At 48.4% G+C, this 9,566-nt stretch overlaps 1 protein-coding gene across 4 annotated transcripts in view; it reads right to left on the reverse strand.

Moving 5' to 3' along the window:
* KIAA1671 (KIAA1671 ortholog) overlaps positions 1-9,320 on the reverse strand; it is a 215,732-nt gene extending 206,412 nt beyond the window's left edge. For 3 of the 4 annotated variants that reach the window (XM_072600108.1, XM_072600110.1, XM_072600111.1), the window contains exon 1: positions 9,053-9,176. The gene's annotated coding sequence lies outside the window, so the exon portion shown is untranslated. Of the gene's footprint in view, positions 1-9,052; positions 9,177-9,233 lie in introns of those variants that run through there. The other variant, XM_072600109.1, reaches the window with a different exon arrangement.
* Between the last annotated feature and the right edge of the window lie 246 nt (positions 9,321-9,566).

The raw sequence follows: 9,566 nt of genomic DNA on the forward strand, positions 1-9,566 counted from the left end.
GGCCAGCTCCTCCATGAGGCCTTCCTGGACCTCAGTGACCTCACTCACCCAGCCAATCCCAGGGCTCTTTACAATGACCATGAGGATGAGGATGATGACAACTGCTACGGCATCTCCCAATTCTGAAGCCCTTGAAGGTTTACAAAGTGCTGAAGAGCAACCCTGAGAGTCAGGGAGCAAAAGATTATCATCTCCGTTTTACAAATGAGGAAACTGAGACTCTATGAGGCAAAACCAGGTCTGGAAGTTATACACGGTCACAGGAAGAAACAGGCAGAGACAAGATTCTGAGTCAGGAGCCCTGCCTCCAAAGCTCAGAATTCTTCTCAGCCCACACAATGGAATAATAGTAGTCATTTTTTAATAACAGAATAATTTAAAATTATATATTTACTATTTATATTCGTATATGTATATGATACCTTTAATATAATAGTTAAATAATTTAAATTAAAATAAAATAATAAAAATTTTTTTTTCTGCACCTTACAGTCTTAGGGACCACAGAGATGGGAAAGGACTCATCCAGGGTCACTTGTATTTATAGAGAGTTCTAAGGGTAGTGAAACACTTTAACCTCAGTCACTCATCTGTTACAAAATAAAAGCTTCAGAAGGTCAAAGATTTACAGCTGGTACAGAGGTCATCTGATCCAGGCTCATTTTATAAAGAAGAAAAATGATTTTTTTCTGCAGATACAGAATCATACCTAGCTAGCCTCTCAGAAGTGATTGAGCCCAATCCACTGTACCATATTTTTATTAAACTAAGTCAAGAAATTAAGGCAGTGTGGGGCAGTGGATACGAGTTTGAATTGGGAGTCTGGGATGCCTTGATGTTCAAATTCCATCTTATATTAGCTATGGGACCTTGGGCAAGTCACTGAACCAAAGCCTGCCTCAGTTTCCTCACTTGTAAAAGAGGTAAAAGAGATAGCACCAAGTACCCACAGTTGCTTTGAGAATTTTTTTTAAAAGTGATGCTAGCTACTCATGTCAGCTGGCATTATAATTTCTAAACATTATTCAGAGTTCTTGGCTGGCGGATATAGGGGGCTGTTCTCAGGGGCTATGCTCACCAGGTCACAGACATCATGCCCAGGAACATCACCCCTGGAGCTCTAGCCCAGCTTAGGAGAGGCTGCCATGATGGTTCAGACTGACCCCTGGCTACACAAAGCTTGGCTGCCAGGACTGGACAATAAGCACTGACATCCGGCTTCCTCTCTCTCAGGCACCTCATCACTCTACAAATAAACAGTGAGTTCCCACCCCCCCCCAAAAAAAATCTTAGTCACCAAAGGAAAAAGAAAACAATACACATCACACCATCCCCCGGGGAGTCTAGCCTTGGACCCCACCTGGAAAACAATCATACCCTGGCCTGACCATCCTCCCGTGGGAGCCCAGACTTTCCTGGACTTAAAGGCCTCTTGGGGAAATGAGACCCTCATCTTCCGGATGCTGGAAAGAACCCAAACTCTGGAGTCCAAGAACCTGGGTTCAAATTCCACCTTTGAAGCTTACCACTTGTGTGACCTTCTTAGATTCCAGTTTCCTCATCCGTATGGTGATGAAGCTGCATCAGATTACTTCTACAGAGCCCCTGGCCCTAAAGTTGTTACTCTGTGTCTTTCCCATGCTCAGTGTCAGGGGCAGGATTTTACCCTATATCTTGCCCATGACTAATCCAGCCTTCTACCAAGCCAGTGGTGAATCCAAGTTTCACAGATAGGAAGGGGCTGGAAAGAAGCCCCCTCAATCCCTACTCCACGTTTTACAGACAGGAAAACTGAGCAAAAGAGGGGGGACGTGGTTTGTCTATGGATACAAGGCCAGGTGATGGTGAGGAAGTCAGGATTAAAAATCTAGTCTCCTGACCTGGTGAAACCCTCTTTTCCCCACCCTGAACTGGTTCTTTGGCTGAAGACCCACCATTGACTGTCAAAGAAGTCTCACGTTCAAAGTGCCCACATAAACTTTTCCATTTGGATAATGTCCCCAACCTCCTGGCAGGCTAAGGACTGCTCTAGAGTTGTAAATGAACCTTTTATTTCTTCTAAAGAGCTACCCAGCTTTCCCCTTTTTATAAAAAAGAGATGGGAAACCATAAACTTCCAAAGGCAGCCACCGAGAACCCAGGAAAGAGCCCCAGGCCTGGAGTCTGGAGACCTGCTGGCCCAGGACACCCTGCTTCACTCCAAAGCTGTTACTTTATCTCCAAAAGAAGGGGCTTCCCGGGTGTACCAATCCTTGAGAAGTCTAGGGACTCATGCTCAGAATCATGTTTGCAAATGCAGAAAATAAAATACATAGAACACAAAGGAAGCCCATTATATTGAAATGTAGTTATTAAAAAAAAAATTTAAAGATGTTCACAGAGCCCAGGTTAAGAAATCCTGAACTAGATATTCTCTAAGGGCACTCCCAATCTGACATTCTGTGTTCTAATGTCTCCCTTACCCTAGCTGAGCTCTGACATCCCCTGTTCTAAGCTCCCTCCCAGCTCTGATATCCCCTGTTCTAAGCTCCCTCCCAGCTCTGGCATTCCCTGTTCTAAGGCCCCTCCCAACTCTGATATTTCCTCTTTTAAGGTCCCTCTCAGCTCTGCCTGTTCTAAGCTCTTCCAGTTCTGAAATTCTCTATTCTAAGGCCAACCCCAGACATGCCATTGTAGCATTCTAAAATGGGATGGTTAATTTTTTTTAGTGAGATTTTTGCACTATGGTCTGACAACTACTGACAGACATGCCTTGGGCTCCCACCCCACCCCATCCTACCCCCTACCACACTTCATGGGCACAACTCATTTTCCTCACCTGTAAGAGGGGATCCCAATAGTTCCACTGCATCCCTTACAAAGCACCAATGAACCATGGTCTTTGGAAGCTCTCCATCTGCCTTCTCAATAGAAGCCAAGTGTCCTGAAGGGTCAGCGCTGGGAAGGGCCTTCCTTCCTCACACTGGGTACAAAACGTCTGGTAGCCACTTGAAATAAAAAGATCATCCTCCTGGGCCAAGCCTCTTCCTCTCTCAAGGCTAAAGTTTCCTCATCTGCAAAAGCATGGCTTTGACCTTTACGTCCCTTCCAGCTGGGACCTTCCCTCACTCTGTTCTGACATTCGAAGATCTTTTAAGAGCAAACTTCCACTTTTATACATAGACAGGAAGGTATTTTGCTCTCACAAGTAAACATCTCCTTAAGTTATCAAATCACATTTCACTTGAGTTCAAGAGGCAGATCTTCTTAGCAAGAACATTGTTGGGTTGGGAGGATGGGAAACCTACCCCACAGAACTTTTGGTCTCATTTCAAAGTCCATAAACTCCTAGAGAGAAGGAACTGTATCATTTTTGTCTTTGTATTTCTGTCACTTAACACAGTGCCTGGCACACAGTAGCTGCTTAAGAAATACTTACTCATTGAGCTCATTTTTCTCTTTGGTAAGAGCACTGATCAGATCTGAAGTCATATGACTTGGGTCCAAATCCCATCCCTGAAGCTTAGCACTTGAATGAGCCTAGACAAGTAGGACCCAGTTTCTTTATCTGTAGATTCATAGACTTGGATAGCTCTATATCTGTGGTTCTCTGGATAAGGTCTTAGGAAAGGGGATGTCTTTGCTTCTAGTTAATTGTGTCCACTGGCTGACTATTAAAAATAAATACACCAGTGGGGGCTCCTGAGCTACACTGACCCCATACAATTCCTTTACAAAGTAGCAACCACTTCCCTCAGACACCCTAACCAGAAAATCTTCCAGTAGATGAGTTGAGGGGGCACTACTCAATATCAACTTCCATCTCTGACATCTCTTGCTTTGTGACCCCAGATAAGTCACTTAACCTCTCAGCTGCAGAGCAGGTGATGGACTGCATTGGAAGAAGGAATTTCCTCACACTTTAAAAAAATCTCACCTGCTTCCAGGGTCACTTTGGAAGGACAATTCATGGCAAAAATGATTAATGCCAACTGAAGTGAGTGACACCATGACCCAAGCAAACATCCCAGTCCATTCCACTCTACAAAGTGTTTAGACCTTGGATCTGGATTTTCTGGTTCTTTTTGGAATGGGCAGAAAGGGGTGAGGATGGTTAGCCTACTTTTTTTCAATTGGTAATGATCTGACTGAACCAGTTACCTCGGAGATTCTCCTATTTATTCACTTTGTATACAGAGAAAATTACCCATAATTACCACTTGGACCCCCAAACCAAGTCAATGATGCCTGAGCATCATTGGTCTCCCACAGTAATTCCTGTCAAAGGGCATCATCAGACACCAGGAGGCTGGCACCTTGCACCAGGGCTTGTTCCTTTATGCCCAAGAAAGCCATGATAATAGCACATTTCAGACCCCATTTGAGTGACAAAAGGGCTACATTTTTGCTTATTCCTCTTAAGACCTTGAGCACATACCTCCCTGAGCCTCAGCTTTCTCATCTATAATTAGAAGACTGGACTAAAGGACCTCAGAATGCCTTTCTGCTCTGGATCTATGGTTGGGTGATCCCATTTCACAGATGAGAAAGCGAAGGCTCAAATAAGTGATCGGCTCAAAGTCATACATCTAGGAAAATGTCAGACATGGCTAAGCAAGTGTTGCAATGCAAGTGAGATTCAAATCCTCCTCTCTATGATTCCATGTCTAGCGCTCTCTGTACTCCACCACACTAGAGAAAGCTGTGGAAACGGTAAGCTTGGCAGGAGTCATTTCCTGAAGTCATATCAGCTTTCAAATGTCTCTTTAGTGATAGAGAAAAAAAGATTCAGCATGAACCATATACAAAGAGGGCTGGGGATAGGCATAAACTCATCCAACTTTGGAAGACAAATTTAACTCGTAAGATCAAAAATGTCCATTGAATATATGAGTGAGCAGATTCTAAGATTCAAGCTCTCCCATCTGACTTTCTATAGCCTCCAGCCATCTCCCCAACTTCATTCATTACCTCCCTGCTGGTCCACTGGGCTTTGGCAAGCTAATAGAGACCTGTGATCACCCAAAAGGTCATGGTCAAAGTCACGCAGCCATGTCAATGTCAGTTAAATGTTAAAGGCAGGACTGATCCACCATTTATACATACATACACACACATATCTCCATACCTAGAATGCCTTCCAACTTCCTATCAAGCCTTCTGGGATTTATGCCAACTCTTAAAATGCTCTCAACTCATTATCACTCAACTGTCTATTAAATTAGCTAAAATCATATCTTCCCTCCAGGCCTCAGTTTCCTCATGTGTAAATGTGAGTGGGTTGGACGAGATAACCTCTAAGATGCCTTTCAGCTCTGACATTCTCTCCTCTTAGACCTGCTTGGACAATGTGTTCTAAGCTCCCTCCCAGGTCTGAGAACCTGTGTTCTAGGCTCCCTCCCAGCTCTGACATTCTCTACAGGATTTTCTGGCTTTGACAATCTCTATGAGTCTCTGACATTCTGTTTTGTAAGAATTCTCCTCATTTGTAAGTCATTCCACAATCTGTGTCTTTCAGATTGCAAACATGAATCAGAGAAATTTAGAACTGAATGGGACGTCAGAGACCAGCTGCTTCTCTATTTGAGGAAAGGCATCTTTAGTATCTTTTATTTCATCTTCAAAAGCACCTGCTTTAGGTAGGAGGGGTGACAGAGCTAAGTAAGAGCTAGTGCTTACCTTCATGGAACTTACAATCTAGCAGAGGAGAACCCCTCCACCATGGGCACAGGGAAATATAATACTTATTATCTAGTCCATTTTTGTTGTAGTTAAGTCATTTCAGTCGTGTCTGACCTGCCATGAACCCATTTAGGGTTTTCTTTAAAAAGATACTGGAGTGGTTTGCCATTTCCTTCTTCAGCTCATTTTTCAGAAGAAGAAACTGAATCCAACAGGGTTAAGGTGACTTGCCCAGGGTCACGGTGTCTGAACCTGTGAAAATGAGTCTATCCATTGTGCCACCTACCTGCCCAATTTTACAAATGAATAAAATGAGGCCCCCCAAGTTCATATCAGATGAAGGAAAGATAATGTCCACAGCTCACAGCAGGTGCCAAATCAATTGTTTCTGCTTACTCAGTTTCTTCTGTGGGGCAACCTACTACTTGCAGAATTCAAATCTTGGCTCTGATACTGCTTGTTTGACCTTAATAAATCATTCCCCAACCCCCTTCAGGACTCAATCTCATTCTCTATAAAGTGAAGGGATCAGATTAGGTGACCTCCAAGGTCCCTTTTAGCTTTAATCCCAAGATCCTAACAGTTTTCTGACTAGGAATTCCTGACCCTCACTGCTGTATCATGCTGTCTGTCTTAACTGAAATCCCCATCCCTGGGACGCAGTTTGATTCTCCCAAATGGCCTCACCTTAAGTCAACACCCCCCTCGACTACCTGGATCTTTTGTGAGCAAAGAGGTTTATAAAAATAAACTCAACTTAAGAGGCTTGAATCTGTCTCCTGACACTTACCAGTCAGGTGGCCTTGGGAAACTCACTTCATTTCAATGTGCCTCATGGAAAAGGCTGCTGGACATAAAGGCAGGAAGACCCGGGTTTAAATCTCTCTTCTGACCTTATTAGTGGTAGGACCTTGGAGAAGTCACCTGAAGTGCTAAGCCTCTGTTTCCTCATCTGAAAGTGACTGTAAAGTCCCTTCCAGCTCTAGACCTGTGTTAGCAATGAATGTCCTTATCAGAAACAGAAGGGATAAGAAATCAGTGCAAATGTTAACCAGAATCAAGCTATGTGAGGAAAAAAATTTTTTTAATTATACACAATGAGAACACTCATGTAAAAACCCAGTGAACAACAAAACTGTGTAACTGTGATGACCAATCTTGACTGAGATAAACAAACACCTTCAATCCACATGGCTCAGTGGAAAGAGGAATGATCCTACCAGTCACAGAACTGAGTTCAAATCCTGCACTGTCACTTAGTATATGTGGATGTGTTTCTGAGTTAGTGACTTAAACTCTCTGGGCCTCAGTTTCCTGTTCTGTAAAATGAAGGGGTTCAGCTAAATGGTCTTTTAGAGATATGAAGAGGTTTGCAATGCTGTCAGGCTGAGGCAGTATATATTGGGTAGTTCCCCTTAGCAGACTCTTCTTTGTCACAGGAAAAGACAAGGGTGGAGGAAGTATATGACTGATTTGTGAAGAAAACTTTTCTTTAAAAAGAAATAAAATGTTAATTTGCCACAAGCTGTCCACTCTGGAGTCTTTTGCTCAATGCAGATACTAGCAAATCTGTTTCCAAGCCCTATTTATTTAGAGGGATCCCAATAATGACTACTTGCTTTCCAGCTAAAAAGGAGCCTCTAGGCCCAGCCCCATCCGAGAATGCCCTAGTCAGGAGGCTGATCCAGACCACCTCCAGGGCCCCTCCTAGCTCAGCCTGTGTGTCTTTGAAGCTGCCTGATCCCCCATAAGGATGCCCAGCATGCCCCAGCAAGGCCATTGGGGGAGGCCCCCAATGTCTCCCTTCACAGAACCAATCTGTAACTCAGAAACATTTTCAAAGTTGAGCCACGCCAAAGGAGAGTGAATGCCCAGAGTAAAAAGTTACTGATTAACCAAACCTACTGAGCTAGGCTAGCCAAGACAGGGCCTAGCCCCCCTGGAAACCAATTTCCCCAAGCTGCTAAATGAAAGGGGCCTTACCTCACCTATACAGGACTAGACAGACAGAGGTGAGGAGGCAAAAGGAAGACTCCTGAGAGAGGCACATACAGGGAAAATGAGAAGTGGGGGGAAGCATTTGGTACCAGGTCCAAAAGCCACACCCCCCTCCAAAAGATAATGGATAACCTCTGGGAAAGTTAAGTATCAGCCTGGCATTAAACACAGACATCAGAACCACTTTTAGAGCAAATTATGGATGTCAGACGCTCAATTATCTCCTCAGAGATAATAAGGTTTAAGCGAAATGTCCCTGGCTACCAGGAAAGGGGCTGGAGCCCCAGAGCTCCCTGTCTGTTTAAAAGGTCAGATTCTGAGTGTGGGGCAATAGGCCATTTCCCCCGAAGCTGGGGGATCACCCGTCCTTTTCCTCTCGGGGCCCCCTGCCTCCCTCTGGTCCAGGCCCCTAGGCCCGGTTGCCTGGGCCCAACTAAGCTTGGGGGTGGGGAAGGCAGGATGACAGAGAGAAGGGGAAATCCTGTGCAGCTCCCTCCCGGGAGAGTTGGGGTTAGGTTGGAGCTGGCCGCCTGAGCCCTTAATCCCATCAAAGCGACTTTGTTGTTCTACCAACCGAGCCTCCGAGCAGATATGGGGGAGAGCCGATCAGCTCAGCCCAGAACCCTCAGGGACATCCACGGAGGACCCCACGCCCCTCACCACCTAGTCCTCGGCTTCCCTTCCGCGGCCCTTTGTGTGGGAAAGTGGGAATCCACGCGGGGCTGGGGCGCGCCAGAGAACACGAGCCCCCGAGAGGTTGGCGAGGGAGCCTTCCAGCTCCCCTGGGAGTGGAGCCTGGCCCGCGGGGTATCCCCCGGGAGCGGCTAGGCGGCCACAGCGGGGCTCCGGGCCTTTCCCACGCCCCGGGCGCCGTGGGTGCGGGAGGGCTCCACGGAGGTTTAGGAAAGCGGGAGCCCCGTTCACTGCCCCGGCAACCCGCTACCTCCAAACCCACAGCCCTCCCGAGGACCCTAATCTCTGCCTGGGATCCCAGCTCTGATCTCTTGTCCCCCACCCCCACCCGCACCCCAGTCTGGGGGAATCCACTCGGCTAAACCCAAATCCCGGCCGCAGTCCAATCCCTCACCCCGCCTTTCGGCCGATCCACTCGCCCCCAGCCCAGAATCCACTACGGAACCTCGGACAGAGGGCGGGGGAGGATCGGAGAGGATCCACTCGCTCCCAATCCCAGTTCGCCCTCGGGCCCTCAGGATCCCGGCCGAGGCTCCCAGGCTCCAAGGTCCGGGAGGGAGATCCCTTGGGATCTACTCCTCTCACCACTGCCGGTGCACCGGACCTCCATCCGTCCCCGCCGCCCCCACACCGGACCCTCCCCGGACGCTCGGGGAACTTTTCTCCCGGGGCAGAAAGTTTCCGGCCGCCAGGCACTCACTCAGTCGCCCAGGTCCGTGGGCTCCGCCGCCGCCAGCGCCTCGCTCGCCCCTCGCCCCGGGCACCGCCATCGCCCGCCCTCCACCTGCAGCCCTTTTGCCACGGGCCGGACGGGCGGGCAGTGGGGCTCCCTCCCACTCTCACGCCCCGCCCCTCCCCGCCGGCCCCGCGGTGCAACCTACCCTGCGGGGCTGGGTGTGCGGGCCACCTGCCGCCACCTGAGCCGAGCCGCGCCGCGCTGCCGAGCCGCGGCGGCCGGCGCGCAGCCTACCCTGCTGGGGCCAGGAGGGTGGGGGGCGCCAGGGGGCGGGGCCGGCGTGAGGGGCGGGGCCTAGGGGCCGGGGGCCGCCGGGGGAGGGGGCGGGGAAGCGCCTCCGTGGTCATGGCAACCCTGAGTCCGGCGGCGCCTGCGCCTACTGGGGCCCGGGGCGGAGTCGCGCGCGTGGGGAGCGAGAAGGGGGCAGGCCGGCTGGACGTCTGCCCCTGAGCTGGGCAGTGAGCGGACTGCAGCAGGA

Source organism: Notamacropus eugenii, chromosome 4, assembly GCF_028372415.1.
Source record: "Notamacropus eugenii isolate mMacEug1 chromosome 4, mMacEug1.pri_v2, whole genome shotgun sequence".
Classification (NCBI taxonomy): Eukaryota; Metazoa; Chordata; class Mammalia; order Diprotodontia; family Macropodidae; genus Notamacropus; species Notamacropus eugenii.